The sequence below is a fragment of the Amblyomma maculatum genome, chromosome 6 (assembly GCF_055883805.1).
Source record: "Amblyomma maculatum isolate TAMU_Amacu chromosome 6, ASM5588380v1, whole genome shotgun sequence".
Taxonomy (NCBI): domain Eukaryota; kingdom Metazoa; phylum Arthropoda; class Arachnida; order Ixodida; family Ixodidae; genus Amblyomma; species Amblyomma maculatum.
In genome coordinates this window covers 18,505,288-18,523,655 of record NC_139349.1, presented here as the reverse complement: position 1 = coordinate 18,523,655, position 18,368 = coordinate 18,505,288, and positions in this window count along the sequence as shown.

Sequence of the window (18,368 nt, the reverse complement as noted above, 5' to 3'; positions counted from 1 at the left end):
CATGCTGACACATTGGTCTCCCAGTTAGCCAGATAGATTTATGAAGCATATGCAATCTGTGACTTGTGACTGCCTGCCCGTGTCGTTTTATTTCGTTGCCTTTTTACAGTTGTTGTGGTGACTGCGACGAATGACACTTCCGGTTGGTTTCACGACAATAATTGAAAATATAATTATTGTACATCTTGTATCCGATATCCGAGTCAAGTGTGACTATAGGGCGCCAGCACATTAGCAGTTCATTTACGCGATAGTGTATAAGGTCCCATTCGGAGGTAAATGTGGTGTCGGCATTAACAGCGTGCCTGGAAAACGCGAATTTTTCGAGAGGGCATGGCGTTACCTGTGAAGCTGAAACACTGAGAGTGAATAAAACATTAAATCAACTGCAATAATAACATATTAGTGTGTTTTAAACATCGTTATAAGGCATATTATGGATGAGTGAAATAATCATGAATGCCAGAAAATATTGATGATAAAACGGCGCAATCTATCTGTGTATATGCGTATATGCGTAGTGTGTTGATACTATTGAGTGTTAGAAATTCTGCTAAACGATGCGCCGTGTGGCTCGATATCTTCGAAAAAGTGCGCGGAAGGTCTCCATAGGTAGCCGCAGGGTCCGAACGCTATCGCATCATACACCTACGCGTACACCTAGGTGCCCCCACATTTGTTTCGCTGTATATTCTGGTTAACTTGTTTAAAATATTTCGATAATATTTCACCGCAATGCGTCTGTCGGGTTTGAAATTTGTAGCTCATGCCGAATAATACTGTTTCTTGGAGATTATCCGCGTTCAAATACAACAAAGTAAAACTTGGGAAGCTGTTTGTCATACTGATAATGGAGTGGTATTTGGAACAACATATCCCAGCTGCAGTGAAAACACGCATATGAAGTTTTGTTGGAAAACTCGCTTTGACCCATCCATCAAAACGGGGAAGCCCGAAGCGGTAGTTAAAGGCAATCTTTGCCGCCAATAGCAAACACTCCATCTTACTTCCAAATGACTTGGCTTTCTTACGGCACTTTGCTCTCGACAAACCGATTTGCTCTGTATAGGTTTTGTCCGCTTTGGTTCTTTATTTTTCTTTTCTGGTCCGTTCAAGCTTCCATGTAACCCCACGTGTCTTGAACACCTGTGCATATCAGCAGGCACAGCTGTATGCGCATGCCACGTCGCTATCTTCATACAAAACAGGTCGCGAAAAGCAGTGCGAAGTATTTGAGGATCTTGCTCGCATGTAAACTGGGGTGAAGTGCGCACAAGGATTCGAATTTTACAAGGAGAACATATGAAATATGATGCATATTAAGGCTTGCGCATTAACGTTGCCGACGATTTGCTTTACATATTTTTCATTCGTATATGCAGGAGGATACAAGGGAACATACAGTGGTCAATGATTTAGTAATCGAGAAGTAACAGGCATTCAATATCTAACAACATTAACAAAATACAGTACAAAATGGCGCGGGTAAAGCAAAGGTATCAAATGTAGCTACAGAAAAACAACAAATATTCGCCATAACTAAAGGTAGATAGGACATTAAATAAAGCTATGATGAGTTACGTGATGAGATATTTTAAGAGCATGAAGTATTGCAACACACTACATTTAAAGGCGGGATATATAAGGTACACTGTTAGAGGCACGAACATAATATTAGCAGCTTGCACAAAGCTCTCATAATTAAAATACAAATTTGAAGCATCATTAACTAATAGAAAAGGTAGAAAATTAGAAACATGAAACATTGCTAGAATAATTTACAATCACGTTATATGTTCTCAGCTGAAGCAATGAGCTACTTTGCAGTGGCGAACGTGATGGTGATTTATGACCATCAGATTCTGTGGCTTTCTCGACAAACGATGCAATAATCTGAAGATCCTCATGTCAACGGTAAATCAGCTGTTAAATATGCTTTGACAAGAGTTCTTGTGAGGATAGTTGGTGATCGTCTACAGAAGGCATGAAAATATGCGCTATAAAGCACGACACGTGGCACAAAGACTGACAGAACAGGACCAGCGCAATTGCATCCTGTTCTATATATCCTCCTCTTGCGTGTAGTCTTTTTTTTAGCGCATTTCATCTCTGCGTGCAGGCGGGCGTGCACAAGGGGCCCTTCTTCCATTCATAGTATTTGTTACAATTATAATATGCTATGTAAATAGTTGATCTGCATATAGGTCCATTAGTACCATACCTTTATAGGGGCACATAGTGAACGTTTTTTTTTTTCTATATTGCCAGCTAGGAACCAAATAAGTTTGCAACAACCACCAGATACAACCACCAGTAACAAGTAACACCCGGTTCAACTGACGCGGAACCTAGTATATCTCAAGAGGCCCCTGTCGGAGGAGTTGCTGTTGGGCGCTTGGCAGTACAAGGGGAAGGGTGTCCAGGCAGCGCGGGCTCCTTGCCGTTTCTTGTACGACACGGGAATTGACTCGCGCTTGTAACGCAAGTTGCCGCGCCTGCATGCATTTTCATATGCCTTATCTCACGTCATCACCCGTCATGATCCTCTTTCTTCTCCTGTTCCTCTTTCATAGTGCAGAGTAGCACGTCAGATTTTTATCTCTCCGGCCAACCTCTCTGTCTTTCCTATCAATAAACCCAGGTGATGCGCATTACTTCCCTGCGTGCGTTTGGGGTGTGTAGTGGCGGTGCAGTAATGAGAGCTTTCAAATTTTGTGTAATTTGAACATCTGTTTTTCATTCGCAGAATAAAAAGGCGCTGTTTAAGATGCTATTTATTCTGCCCCTTAGCCTAAGCTTATGCATCCTAATTTTTCCGGACTGACGCCAGACGCCGTTCGCTGCGCGTAATACTTGTTATATCTGGAAACCTTCGGCATGGCATACTGCTGGAGTCCAATACTACCGGCTCGTGTATTTTTTTCGTCCTGTTAGCATGGCTGCAGCTCTGGTTAACAATTTTTCAACGATTGATAAACTATGCTCTGTACGTAGTATGCCAACCTGGTCGGTACGTAGTACCATCACCCGAGCGGGCAATGCGTGATGACTCAGCTCCTATAGTGAAGATGGAAGCCCGTGGCTGTGGCTGTGCGGTGCTTCGCTGCCGACGCCACCTCGAACGCATGACACAAATAAAAAAGGACCTAGAAATCTATTAATTATGATAGCACATAAGGCTACTTATGTGCTGTAAAGGCAACGGCGTTGATTGCTTTTAATTCGCCATAGTCCATCAGAAGCCACCGCAATACACGGAAATCCAAATACTCCTCCTAAGCAATTTTACTGCAGCCTTATTTGCGCCGGCAGTCGGGGATACGACGTCAATGTCCTGGCGGAGTAATTTGAGGTTTTCGTACTATCTTATGCATTCAGCAACGCCGCTTGCTGTGTAATGTGTAATGTTAGTGAACGTTAAAGAATCTCAGCTGGTCAAAATTTTCCGGATCCCTTCACTACGGCGTCCCTGAGAGCCCAGTCGCTTTACAATATTCAACCCTACACTATAAACCAAAAGTTTCATCAGTGAGATAATTTAGATTTAGCACCGACGCGACTGTTTTTCTTTTAAGTTCAGATCTTGCCTGCTAGCTTATCCCACTGTGCGGGACAGGTGGCCGCTCACATATCTTGGTGTATGGTTTTCAGGTTGCTTTACGCCTGTGTATGATGTACCTCTGTAACAACAGCAGCCACGCATAGCGTGGACCCGTATGAGTCCTAACCTTGCGCCTAATTTGGTGACTCCTCCACTCGTTTTTCCTTTAAGCACTATTGAAATTGAATGAATTGTACAAGCTGAGGTTATAGGTCGAGTTACGCTGAAGACCTTGATTAGGTTGTTTCTTTTCGGGGCCGGCATCGTGAAGAAGTTCGCTAAGCACGGTAGACTATCAAACGCATTTCCTTTACCTTATTATATTGACCGCTAAAGCGACAATAACACTCGGCAAAAGAAGCCGCTTCATTCCTCTCCAATCCTCCCTCCTGGCAACTCTTGCTCTTACATCGCTCTCGATTTATCTGTTCGCTTCTTATGTCCCGGCGAGGCTCTAAGTCCTTCTCGGCCACGCGGTCCCAGCCCTTGGTGCTGTTCGCCCGCGATCGGATGCGCACTCGGCTTCTCTTTGCTTTTCCCCGCCGCCTTCCTCTCTTTCCGGTGCGTCTGGTCGCCGATACACCTGATGGTTTAGACAGGCGGCCGGAAAGTCGGGCTGAGCCAGAAGGCGGCCGTGTCCGGTCGTTTCATCGCCCGGGAAGGGGAGCGGGTTTCGGGGACGATCTCCTAAGCGTGGTGCTCGGACGCGGGGCACGACCGTCGCTTGATGGCTGAGCGGGCGGGATTCAATAAGGCGCCCAACGGGGGGTGGTCACCCATGCGTGCCGAATACAGCACATCACTCGCTCGTTCACGGCGTGTCCATATGCGATTCTGTTGCCACTGCCGGGCAGCTGTCCACATAAGATTGCGTTCGATGAGCCGGTCTTTGGACTGTGGCGCAAAGGAGGCAATCCTCAGCGCTTCTTCATAACTGCGTCAGGAATACTTCTTCCCTTGCAAATTAGTCCTGGCTTCTTCACATTCATCCAAGAAGACAAAAATAATATTTGAAAAGTTTGACACGCTACGAGAAGAATGCCCGAGCAATAAAGATTATTAGGAAAAGAAAAAATAGAAATATAAATGAGAAGACTCACAAATAAAGTGTAAGAAGACAGAAGGGAGGAGAAAGAAAGAAATAACGTGAAAATGCTGCGCTGGCAAAAGATCTGAAATACCCCAGCAGTCAAGTTAAACCTGTTTCTGCTTCCGAATTCTAGACGCGAGAACACGCGCATAAGAATTCAGCTTATGACTGCTAGGCGTATATTTTTGCGAACGTTTACTAGCATTACTAACAGAGCGAAGTGTATGTAACTGCTTTTCGAAGATGTTTTTGTCAAGTTTATATTTTCAGTTTACATAGGTATACACAGTACAGCTACGCAAGTATCTTAAATCGCGAGGTAAAATGGGGCCGATAATGTACGTTCTCGACTCGTGTCAAGTATTATACTCATTCCTACTTTCTGCCGTTTTTACCAACCGCCAGGCCGACTGGCAGCCTCCGTTCATAACGGCGACTCGACGTTACTCGAGTCAATGATGAACTTTGGAAGGAACCAGAACGAAGCAAAATTTGAATGAAATTGTTCTCATCAAGCAATCGAGTTTTCCCAGCTTCAGTGTTTTCTCTCATCTTCGGGCCAGTTTCTTCGTAGGTGTACCTGTCGTAGGTTAAACAAACGGCCCTAACACAACGACCTAAGCCCCTTAGTGTGAAATTGACAATTTTTACAGCAGTTCAGTTAACCGCACTTTAAGCACGTTATGTTGGCCAACGTGCCCGACGAATGCCGTGGCGTGAGACCAGAGCGCGAAAATTTAGAAGAACCTTCTTTAAGAAGTCACGGAGATGTTGAACTGATCCTGTTGAGCTTCTCGAATGTCATTTTTTCTGAGATTCTGCGCAATTGCAGCTACCGACGTTAATTTACTATTCTAGCACCACGTTCTGTCGCCGGCAGAACGAGGCGCTCGGACATGGCTTCTTTCCGAGGGATACTAGCCACTTTCAGATTGCCTTTTACTGCTGTCTATAGGTTTACCAGCCATTGTAAGGCATGTGTGCAGTTTATAAATCAGTCTTCGATATTACGTGTAATTTTGGGCGCAATATATTTCGCGCTATTTTATATTTACGTTAGATTATACAACTTAATGCATATATATTCTTCCCGTTCCCTCCTTCAACAAATATTCTATTCAGTGCAGCAATATTTGATATTTCTCGTATATTGGTTTGTTCAGGCTGGTTGCTTGTTTCATATATGTTATTTATCTCGTTCAATTACATCCTAATAGTACAATAGCCTCCTGTGAAAGGCGTGACGTTAAGTGGGTGCTGTGATGCATGGCACAGCTCACTGCGGATTGACACGTCGTCTGATTCGTCAGGCATACGTTTCGGTCTGACCAGGAATTAGACAGTGAACAGCTAAAGAGCAGGGCAGTCGGAGCTTGTTCATGTCATGTTGTGGGGAGTTTTGCGAAGAGCGTACTAAGGCTAGGATCACAAAGCCCTGCGGCACTGGTTGCATATGTCTAGATTGCAAGGCTCTTGTTCCACCAACCGCTAATTCGCTAACTCAAATTTCTCCGGGTTTGTACCGCACTTGCGCGTGTAACCGATGGTGACCGGCCATCTTCCATCCTAACCCTCTAACCTACTCACCGCCTTTGCCGGGGCTGTGTGGAAGTTTGCTGCCCTGGCTCGGCAATTCGTCACGCTTCGAACTGTGTGTGCCTTATGGATAACGGTAACTGGCTGGCTAACTAACACTCAGACAGAGTACGCAAAATGCAAATGGCACAATGCCTACCTGCCCATGTTACGGCACGCCAGGCACGTCAATTATCTGGCACACGTCCTCTGTAGGAAGGTGTCGGTATGGATCTGCTGTCTAGACGAATGAATTCTGTTGCAGACAGCCGATTGGCACCTACATGTAGGAGTTGATGTGCATACGTGCGGGGAACATGCATCCTCTGCACTGTTGTGGAGGCGGGAAGGCGTAATTTTCGTAGCCCAAATAACTAAATTCAGTGGTTGGAGGGTATGGCTGTAAGGTTGAAGACAAAAAGCTACCATCAACTTGTCGCGAAAACTCAGTAGCTTCGACGTTCGGCGGTTGACATTAAGTTCCCAGGAAGAAGCCTGGGGGCGACCTCACTTAGATGGAAGTGAAATACAAGAGCGCCCGTGTACTATGGACGCAATTTTCACTAAAAGAAGGTTTTTTTTTTTCACTGATTCATTAGAACATGACGCATTTTCTCATCTTGCACGTGTCGACGTTCGTAGTCTTGCTATTATCTTTTTCGGCAACTTTGACTGGGAGTTGCAATTAACTTTTTCCGTGCCTTTTGCCGGGTGGTGGTGGTGGTGGTGAAAAGCATTTATTGCAAAAGGAGAGGTTGCTTGGAGAGCCACCCCTAGTATAGTAAGGGCCGCTCCCATTACTATACTAGGTGGAGTCCCTTATTCCGGGACTCGTTTGGTCTGGGCCGCCACACGAGCTCGCTGGACCAGCGCTTGTTTATTGTGCCGCTAGATCCAGGCAGCCGAGCAGGGCCGCCTCCCAGTCCTCTCTGGTAGAGGAAGGGGTTATGGGTAAAAGAGAAGGATTTAGCTGGCATGCCCAGACCACGTGAAAAGTGTCAGCCACCTCTCCACAGAAAGGGCAGAGGCCAGAAAATGAAGGATCGAAATATTTGAGTACTGCCGCGCACAGTAAAATGTTAGTAAACAGTCTAAGAACTATTCTTTCGCCCGCTTTCCCTAGCCCCTTGAGAGGAGCCGGGTATTGACGGTGCGAGTCCCGGTAATAGGCACATATTTCTCGAAAAGTTAAGAGAGTATAAGTGTCCTGGTCCAGATCGGTAGTGTCTACGCCGGGGGCCCGGTTAGTGAGCGCGCGAGGCCGAGTTGGCGGAGATGAAGCATGTGTATGAAAAAATCAGCAGTTGGCGCGTGCTTTTGTGTTGAATTCTTTTTGTGTAAGCGCGGGGTAGCGGTTTTCGTCTAACTTTAACTCAACTATGACCAAAGAGGCTGCCAGCATGGCGCGCTATGTCGGCCGCGACCGCACATAAATTTCTTTTTCCTTCTCCTACTTTTCAGATTTCCGTCAAGGTAAAAAGAACCGCTGTCTTCCACCGGAACTGCCAGCAGGTTTTCCGATCTGCCCTACCCTCACGCACACGCGCAAAAGAAAAAAAAAATGAAAAAGAAACGTTTATAGTTTTAAGCGCAAGACAGCGTGATTCGGGGTAACCTTGGCAAGCGGCAACGACAGCCATATCCTGGTTCGTGTGGTATCGGTGGTTCGCCGTGTTTCGCCCCGTCTGGCAAGAGAAGATCTGAACACGCGGGTGTCGACCACAAAGCTAAGCCGCGGCGGCATTGCTGCGCGGCCGCATGCCCGTGCACGCACCAACCGCACTCACCACGTATCGCATCGCTGGAAACGCCCCCTCAGGCCCCTTTGGGAGTTCGGAGCAACGCTGCAAGCTCTGGGAAGGAGGAGGATTCGGAGGCGTGCTTGAAATATATATTTTCAAGGTCTTATACTCAGTGTATTCTACTTTCTGGTGTTAAATGCAAGGCTGCTAGCTCGGTACCGCCCTCTATAGATAACCAAAAAAGCCGCCTGGTTTTCTTAATCTTTTTTGCTTTATGTTTTATTGCAAATGGTCCAAATGATTTGCTGGTATGCTGGATTGAAAAAAATTCATAGGGCAAGTGGATAGTTTCAATTCACATTAAATCATAAAAGCAGTGAAATATATCAGCAGTTTAAAGGTATATAGTGCTTAGAAGGGCTTAAGGCCATCGATTGAATAATGCAGGCTAGTCGCATCTAAAACCGAACTTCGGCCCCGCCACAGTGGTGCAGGGGTTGCGACGCCCCTCAGACTACTGCACCACTAGACGGGTGCGAACCAAACCGCTGGCGACTGTGCTTCGATGGAGGCGAAACTGAGTATCGTCCGTGTGCTGTGCGATGTCAGTGCACTTTAAAGAATGCCACGTGGTCGGAATTTCCGGAGTCCTCCACAATGGTGCCGCTCATAACCTGAGTTGCTTTGGGACATTAAACCCTACAAACCAAACCAAAGCCAAATGTTCTTATTAGTTATCGAAATGGAAGGCACACAGCCGCGCAATTTATTCTTCGAAAAAAAAAAAAAAGGCTTCTTGTTATTTCTCGTACAAACATATTGCTTTGATGAAAGACGAATGATAGTGCAAGTGAAGGCATTGAAGGCATGGCGCGCAGGGGCTAATACCTCTTGAGTTTGCACACTTAGGACGGCCATGAAAAGGCCTTGAAAGAGCTACCTACAGGGAATCTACAAAGCCGCACAAAGCTACCGCCCGCATGGACCTTTCTGAATACGCTGTGACAGACTATCTGTCTTGTTTTAAACAAGGGTAGAATGAGAGATTCAATCCCTGAGCCGGTGGTCGTGTTTCGGTGGAGGCGAAACTCAGGGCGCTCGTGTACCGTGTTTTGTCAATGCACGCTAAAGAACCAAAGGTGGCCGAAGCAATCTGCAGCTTTCCACTACGATGTTCCTCATAGCCTGGGTCGCTTTGAGACCTTAAATTTTATAAGCGCAACCAAACTACTGTATATGCATGGCCATTTTGCGACACAAAATTATTTTGGGATTCTGTTTTACATAGAGAAGTCACAGTACGGAATCGCTAGCACCTCTATACTCCCTGCATTAAAAAGTGAAGGATAGCTGAGCAAATATTTCTATCTCGGCCGCACAATCACGTACAGTAGTACGGCTGAATACAGGGCGTAAATTGCCTCAAATAATCATACGGTAAGCTCTGATCTGCAACACAAATACTTATATAAATACAGGTATGTAGCTTTGGGCATAGGATGTGCATTGTGCACAAAGTATTTGTTCTTACCCCCGTATTACCTTTCATGGTGGCCCGGCAGCAAATGAAGATGCGCGTCACCACAGTCTGACATTGCAGTGCAAGTTTTTGGTCAAAGCTACTTCCAAGGCAGTGCTGGTGCAGGCAAGGAAAGGAGAACAGACGGCATAAGCCAGGTTTACCACGCATGTGCAGTGATAGCGCGGCAGCCACGATGTGTCTGGTTAGCATCAATTCATAGCTATTCATTAAGCCTAAGCAACATTAGATATCATCGTCATCAGTATGAGCCTAGCTGCGACAACAGACGGATCTTTCTCCTATATTTTTAACGCATATACACACGCATGCACACACGTACACAAGCACGTTGAAGTTTGCCAAGTTATCATCTTAAGCTGTGGTTTAAAATGTTCATAACGAAAGCATGCAATGAAGACGATAAAAGATGACGCATGGCAGTACGACCATACGTCATTTGGTATTTTTCGATGGAGGCAAAAAGCAAAGCGCCCGTGTGCTGTGCGATATCAGTGCACGTTAAAGAACCCCAGGTGGTCGAAATTTCCGCAGTCCTTCCCCTACGGCGTCTCTCATAGCCTGAGTTGCTTTGGGGCGTTAAACCCCACAAACCAAACCAAACTAAACCATACCAAACTGAATATATGTAGGAAGTGAAAAAAAAAAAAAAAAAAAAACATTAGGCAAAAATCAGTAGCAGCACCAGTCAGGCTGGATGTCAAAAAAGGTTCGTTAAGATCCATCATTTCCGCCGCTGGAGAATCTTGTGCTGGCAAGAAATGTTCCTCGTCTAATGGCCGGAGGGAAGCGACAGATGTGGGTCTCAATTTTGTCAGTGTTTAGCAACAGACTTGAAGTAAGTGTCGAAATTTTGAACTGGGATCTCTAATAGAGCGTATTGTTTCCAAAGGCATTCTTATCGTGCCCTCATTTCAGAGAGTTTCTTCGTTACACTTCCACAAGGAGTTTTTTCTCTTATAAGGCCACTGGACGTGTTGGAAGAAACCTCAGTATTGTGTCTTTCAGCCTTTTCGTCGTGTTTTCGATCTTTAATCATGCTTGAGTAATAAATCAACTTGTCCAGCTTCATTTGACAGTCTTTTTCCAAGCGCTGTTTGTGCCACATATTTTGAGTCCTTGGTTTGCAAAAACATTTGTATAATAAATTCTTAACTGTATAATTTTGCTGGAACTGAATAAAATGGCGGCTCTAAGCGACAAGTTCCTAAGTAGGTACTAAATATCCCTTTAACAAGCATTGACTCTAGAATTGCAAACGTATACCGCGAGTGATCACCAAGCTAATCGCTTTAAATAAAAGGTGCCAATCAGTGTCCACCGGGAAATACAACTACAGACTGTAAGAAAACGGTCAAACTGTGCTCGAGGGAGTAAAATTATGACCTCGAAAACGGGTTTGTGTGTGTGCTGGAGAATTCAGTATAGAGCACGTGCGGCTCTTCGGGAAGAGGCAGTAGTTGCCGATTTTTCTTTTTCTCCGCTGGCGTGAATTGTAAAGCCCCTTCCATTTCGTGCGCTATAGACTGTTTTCTTTTCGCTCGGCCCATTGCTTTTGTATACGCGGTCTCTTCATGTTCCCTCCACGGCGGTTTATATCAGACCTATGTACAGCATATATGGGGGAAAGGAGCCTCGCGGAAGTCGCGTGGGGAAGCAGCCTACCATGAACGAAGGGAGGCGATTATGAGCTGAGTCGTTAACCGGCTTCCTCGTCCATCCCCACCGCTGCCGAGTCTCTCCCCGCACTGGCGAGCCTCCGTCGCTCTCCTCGATCCCAGACGTCCTCTTTGACGGCCTTTACCTTTTATCCTCTCTGTATATTTGCCACTGCTCTGATGCATTCCTCCAAGGGACACTTGCACATGTTACGAAATGAATAATCCATTCGCTATGCTTTAAGCCGCTGTTTTTAAGATAACTCCAAAGTAAAGTTCCCCACTTATTTTCACTGAGCTCTTACCGCGGGAAGCAGAACGAAAATTGACCCTCGATACTGTCGCAAAATTGGTCAATTTTCGCTCGTGTTCCCGGTTTCAGTGGCGAGACTGTTTTGTTTGTAGATCGTTAATTATTTTTGTCTAATCTTCTATCGATATTTCGGCTCGTTCCAAACCTGATCGGTTTTCAACGCTTGCCGCACAGCGCTTTGGAATCGCTTGCTGTGAAAAATTAATAAGGAAGAAGCTGTTAATTTTAATGCATCGTTTCAAGCTCATCCATAATTTGCTAAGAACTTTAAAAACATAGGCGAGGCCTCTCGGGGCCACATCGTAAAGCTTTTTATCGCGAACTCTTGCCATTCAGGCGCCTCTTGAGTCCCCTCGAGCACAGAGTGAACAGCGAGGCACTGAGCGCGAATTCTCTGCAAGCGACGACATTAATCGCCTTGTAGCAAAATCCGCATATCCTAGGCGTGGCTTGAGCGTGGCGTCGTGTAATGAGGTGGATTGACTCTATTAACTGTAGCAGTGACGTCATTGTCCACAGTGCAGCATGTACTGCCGCTGCGGCGTGAATACTGCTATCAGCACCACTCGGGCTTTGACCCTCAAGGAGTGCTACCATCCCGTCAAGAGATGCTGACCGTTTAGGAGAGTCAAGTCCAGAGAGCCGCGACTAAAACCCAGCTGCGATATTTTAGTGCAGCGCCTTTGTTGTAGCATCGCGAAATATGGCGAAGCCTAAAAGCCGCTTACCTTGAAGCGCTGTGGCGCCTGCAGAATAGGAAACAGTCCGATTCTCATGAATTTACTTTCCTATTGTGCGTTCTCTGTCGGTTTAGTAAAATCATGAAAGACGCATTACACGTTCACTCTCTTTTGCTTCTTCTCATACGCAAAGGTTCAGGGCTTCGGTGGAGCTGCTGATTCTGCTACGCCGCGATCTTGATCGATACGAAGGACGATAGGGACGTAAATTGAAAACTATGACACAGAGTTCAATGCAAACTTTGATGAATTTTCTGTCTAGTAAGGTCAACTAGTTCAGTTAGCCGTGCAAATGTTCGTGTTGTTTATCGAAGGGCTTATACATTTGGAGCTCTGACGCTGGCGTCAATGCAGATAATTTAAGCCGGGGTGGCGCAGTGGTTACGGTGCTCGACTACTGTTCCCAAGGATGCGGGATCAAATCCCGGCCTCGGCGGCCTCTTTTCGGTGGCGGCGAAAAGCAAGGCGCCCGTGTGCTGTGCGATTTCAGTGCACGTTAAAGAACCCCAGGTTGTCAAAACTTTAGGAGTCCTCCACCACGGCGTCTCTCATAGCCTGAGTCGTTTTGGGACGTTAAACCCCACAAACCAAACCAAACCAGATAATTTAAGCAGCTTTTTCGGCAAACAGGTTGCTTCCAAGAAATAAGCTAGCAGTTCAATTTGAATGCAGAGCAAAATGTAAATCTAAATGTAAATCTATGTGACAACAAAAATAGCGTAGAAAATAACTTAGAAAAGCGCAGAAACAGGAGCATTGCCCTGAGAAAATACGCTACCACCTAAACACGGCAAAAAGAGTGTGACTTCAAACTAGCAATGCAGCCCGGCTGTCGTCGACAAGCTATTAAGATTCGTCAGGTAGCGAGATGTCTGGATACCTGATGCGAAAAGGTCTGCGACTGCCAAAATGTCATCTAATGGAAGTGTCCTGAATATGGAAGGTCGAAAAACGCGTCGGCCTGTCCTTCCCCTACATCAAGTTAGCTTCACCCGAGTAAAAGAAAATAAAGATTAATAAGAAATTCCATCGAAGCGCAGCCAGTGCCGGTACAAATCCCTGCATCCGAGCTTCCTGAGAGAGACCGTGGCTATGATACCGTGTATTTATGCAGAGAGGCGGAGCGAAACCACCACATAAAGAAGCCACTAGTCAGCTTACGCAAATGTTCATTTTGCTAACTGCACTTCTAAGGGGCTTTAGCCCACCGATGACGCCGAAATGAGCAGCTAAAGCCGCGCTAGCGACCGCGAGCGACAGACCTTCCCCCTGAGCCGGTGCCGAGCAATACTGTTCAGGGCGGACGGAGAGAGCGCCTACGCACGCACCATACCGCGAACCTCGCGACACGTCAGGAATTCGAGCTTACCACTCTAGGTTTCTCTGTTTTTCTCTGTTGGCGACCTCAGCCGAGAGCAGCAGCTACCAGCACCAAGCACGCTCGTTCGGGCGAACAGCTTCGGGCGCATTCTTCACGCTCCCTTGGCGCCCATTAATAACACGTCCTCACCGCCCACCCAGCCCACCACCTCGCAGGCAAGCGCCCCTGTGAGTTGCTCCCATTCAGGGCTGCTTTTTGCTGGGAGCAGGTGGCGCGAACGAGCGGAAAATTCAAATTTCCTGTCGACCGACTCTGCGCCCTTTTCGGTGCAATCAGGCGTCCGAACATGGGCGGCATGAGCGCCATCTCTCGGCCTACTGCGTGCAAGACGCCTACCACGCTTGGAGCTGGCCGGTGGTGGTGGCCCGGGAATAGCCTACTAATGGGAAAACCGGGTGCTAGCACGAGGCTGACGTACTTTCTTTTTCACGCGGAGAAAGCTAAGGGCGGGTTGCAGGACGAAACCTTCATCAAATTTGGAGAGCTGATCGCGTGCTTAAGTCTCAGGAAACTTTATAACCTCAACAATCACCGATCTGAAAGCGAGCGTGCGAGACTGGCTGTGCTCAAACGCAGTATCTAGCGTACGCAGACATTGTGTTCTTGGGAATACCGTCGAGCTCTTTGTACTTAATTTAGGTTACTTCAATAGTGAATGTTGAAGAATTAAGGAACTACGGTAGTACCCAAAATGGCGCTCTCTCGAAGCGATTCACGCTGGCATAACGTTCTCACGTTCAAAAATTTTGCTATATCATGATTCGATCGCCACGTCATTCTGCAAATTTCACAGTGCAGAACTGGGTGCCGGCATGCTCCATAGAGTGAACGCCTAATTAGCTCGCTGATTAGTTCACGTCGAATGATGGATAAACGCGTCCTCATTACCATTGACGGCGCCTTCATATTTTAGCGGTTCCCGAGTCATGATAACGGCCCACGAGAAACATACTACTAGCGGCAGACCCAACACTGCTTACTTCCCTGCTAATAGACTGAAAAGAATAAAAAAAATAAATCTCCAGACTATTCCGATACTCCTTATATGCAAAACTTGAGCGCAGCTCTTTAAGCAGAAGAAACCATGGCGTATTGGTTGTCAGCAGCATGAACGAGAAGCAGGCAGCAGTTCTGGTAACGATACAGGTACAGAGTTACAGACTCCACAAATATTCCAGTATATAGAGAACAGCATCAGCTAGGAGCCAATTGGAAAAAAATTTATGTCGACGATTGAGATCTCTAATAAACACGCTTCTTGTCGATGGCTGCCTTCACTGAATGCGAAAATTAGTACTTTGAATCCACTTGTTTTGCTTCATGTTCTTTCTCCTTTTTTCTGCGACTCTCGGTCGGATATTTTTCTAATATTCCATAAAACGTTTGAGGACAGTTAAGCTTCGCTTTAATGACAAGAACCGATATCATAAAATTCTCTCTCAGTATCACTGCGCCACCGTTCACCAAGCTGTCCAAGATGCCGATGTTTCTTACGACCATAGAAAGAGGCCAGACAGAATCTTCTGCCTCATGCGGCTGCGGGTTGGTCTTTGCCACTTGAAATCGGGTTACTAAGCCAGACACCCTATTCAGGGTAGACTTTAACTTTGCTTTTAACCGTAGGGCGCGATAGTGTGAAGAAGTCCAGCAGAGTCCCAATGCTACATTCTGGAAACTGTCTGAGGCGCCTTTGTTGCGTGACCATGACGGACTGCGGGATGTTAAGCGGGATCTTGAGCCCCATGCCGGCCATTCGAAACTGCGATAGGGTGGCCTACTGGACCGCCCTAGAGCTATATCAACCGTTTGCGCCGACACCGCTCCAGCAAGGAACGGGTGTTTAAGGACAGTTCTCTGAAAAAAGCTGCAGCCACATCACAGTTCAAGCAAACTGCAGCGCTCCCACTAGCGCAATGCAAAAATCACGTATCATCTCGACAACGCGAGTACGGAGGGACTGTGGCAGTAATTCCAACAGTGAAAAGCTACGCTCCGCTAACCGCGGTACCACAGACAGTACTGTAGACGCAGCTACCCCAACATACGCCCGTTGCAGTGAAATGAATAATGATTGCTCAGCAGCTTTACCAATAACGCAATGCAATCTGGAAACTCAGACAAAACAGTTCGATACTTTCCGTTCCAAGAAATCAACTTATAAGTCACAGCGATATATCAGTGAATATCAAAGATGGAGGTCTCCCGATGTCACAGCCACTGATTCCCGGCGACAGCCTTTACGTTGACTGTAGACAACCATGGCGGAATCAGGAAGGGTGTCTCTTCTGTAGAACGCAATGTTTTCAACGACTTCTTTGGTCTCGTTACCGGCTGGTTAGCGCTGACGGAAATACAAACTGTACGGGGCGTGCCCCTGCACCGGTTGCACCGGGGTGACACTCGCTGGCATGTTGTCCATCCGCTACTGTGGTGACGTGTACACTCCTCGCGCTCCTGGCAGAGAACACATGGACTTCATTGGTAAACCAACAAGACAGAGTGATGTGTCCCACGATTTGAATCTAGTGCTCATCGACATTGGCGTGATACTGCCATAGTCGATCCATTAAAAAGAAGGAAGCGTTTCTTTGTGCACAGGGTGTGACGCTCCTCCAAATTAGAGCGAGGCCTTCAAAGGGCAGGAATGATACGCTGACCATCATCTATAGGTCGGAGGCTTAAGTTCTTTGTTTTCGGTGTTTTCAATTTGATTGTCTTTCAGATAACGAAACGTATTATTCGATAACGAATATCTTTCAAAGAGAACAATAAATGAGTAGGGAAAACATTATCAGTGCATGTCCTTTATTTAGTAACACGCTCTACACATAAGCAAACGTGTATAGCCAGGAGAAAGGTTCCTGTGACCGAGGAACGGTTCGCAGCATTTCTTCTTCCAAGCAAGCTAGTAGACAGCAAATTCAGGGTAAATGAGGGGTTTAGTTACGAAATGCATAATAAAGTACCCAACCCAGTCTGACTGAAAGAAAAACATAGGAAGGTTTTATTATTGATAACTGTGAAGGGATATTCAGTCGTAAAGGGTATTGGTTACAAAGTAGAAAAATTACGTGCCACCGGCGGGATCCGAGCCCATGGCCTCTGAAGTTTGCGGCTGGATCTATACTGACTGAGCTGCGGCCGACGTTCTCGGCTGAGGCGACGGCATGATTATTCCTCTATTTGCCTAGGTATTGATATTTCATATAACCTAACCTTGAGAGTGTTAGCCAGCGCCACCCTGCACCATAATGGCTGAATGGTACGTTTTGTGATACTGCGAGTGCACTGTAGGACGTGATTCAATGTGGTTGCCAGGAGCTCTGTGGTAAACCTCTAACGCTGCTTACGACGTGAGTGCCGCCAGGTTCTAAACCTTCGTTATTTTATTCTAACCAGGGAAAAAAAGAAAGGAAAATTAGGCAAAGAATGCTTCGTTATAAGTCACACAAGAAAGGATCCAACAGACACTGGCATAAAGGAAACGGCATGAGAGTTGTTTTTATGTTGATGAATCTGAAATATTAATAATTCGTAGAGGTTGTTACTTAAAAAGTACAAGAAAAAACAACCAAATGATAAGGTAGGATCGTGAAGCATGACCTCCGATTTTCTCTAAGCATGTGGTTGTTTTTCATCTAATTTCTAACCAATTATTCAATTATTAATTATTGATATCGTAGTTTACTGACACTGTTACACTAACCTGCCGCAGGAGATGGAATGACAGTTAGTGATTTTACAGTCGTTGTTTCTCGTGAGTACCCGTTTCAAAACTTTCATTTTCATTAAGCCAATAGTTTTCTGTACAGTGAACTGTACATTCAACACAATATAAATCTTTTTCTCAATTCCCATATGATTGTGCTCTCTGAGCTCTCCGAATGTAAGCCCTGGAGGCAAAAATCAAGCGAGGTACAAAAAGAAAGATTTTCTGCCATCCAAAAGGGTGTTAAGGAATGGCATATATCCAAATAACAGATTTCTGCAAGAATTTCTTTGCGTTCGCTTGAGCACGCGAGAGAAAAAAGAAAAGAAACTGTAGCACAACCTAATATCACTGCAGGGGGTGCGGCCATTTTAAAGTACAGTCGAGACTCATAATACCACGCTGTTCGTGCGTAGCTAAAGTATTCTCGCCCTCAAGCGATTGGCGCATGGCCAGAAAAAAAAAGAGTTCGGAATCGTTCTTGCCAGCGCCCCCCTCCTTTTTATTTTTGCTGCTAATGACTCGTTTGAATCGCTATCAACTAGGGCCCATCTTCTTTATCGGGCTTTATTCCTTTATTCTCAGACGACTGCAAATCAAGACACACAAATGAACACGCCGGGGTAGCTTTCAGTCCTACCACTCCTACAAGAGAGAGGGACCCTTCGCTGAGGTTGGAGTCGTTATCAAAGGCAACGGAGCTCAAGCGTGGGTTGCAAGGCGCGGATTCATGCATTGAGTAAGTTAAAAACAAAAGGAGAGACGAATTTCGCTCGAAATAGCCGATAGCACGAAACCCCGGCAGTGCATTGAGGCGCAGCCTTCCCTGCACCCATTAGGCACCCACCCTTTTAAGTGTTACTGATCGTGAGTTTCTTCTGCAGCTGGTCTGCAAAACGTGTTATGAGAAACAGCTCTTTGATTGAGTGGGTCACAGGGCCTATGCTGCAAGTATTTGCAGAGAGGCCACAAGGGGACGTGAGGACAATGTTCGGGACGCAAAGAGGCGAGTAAGCGTA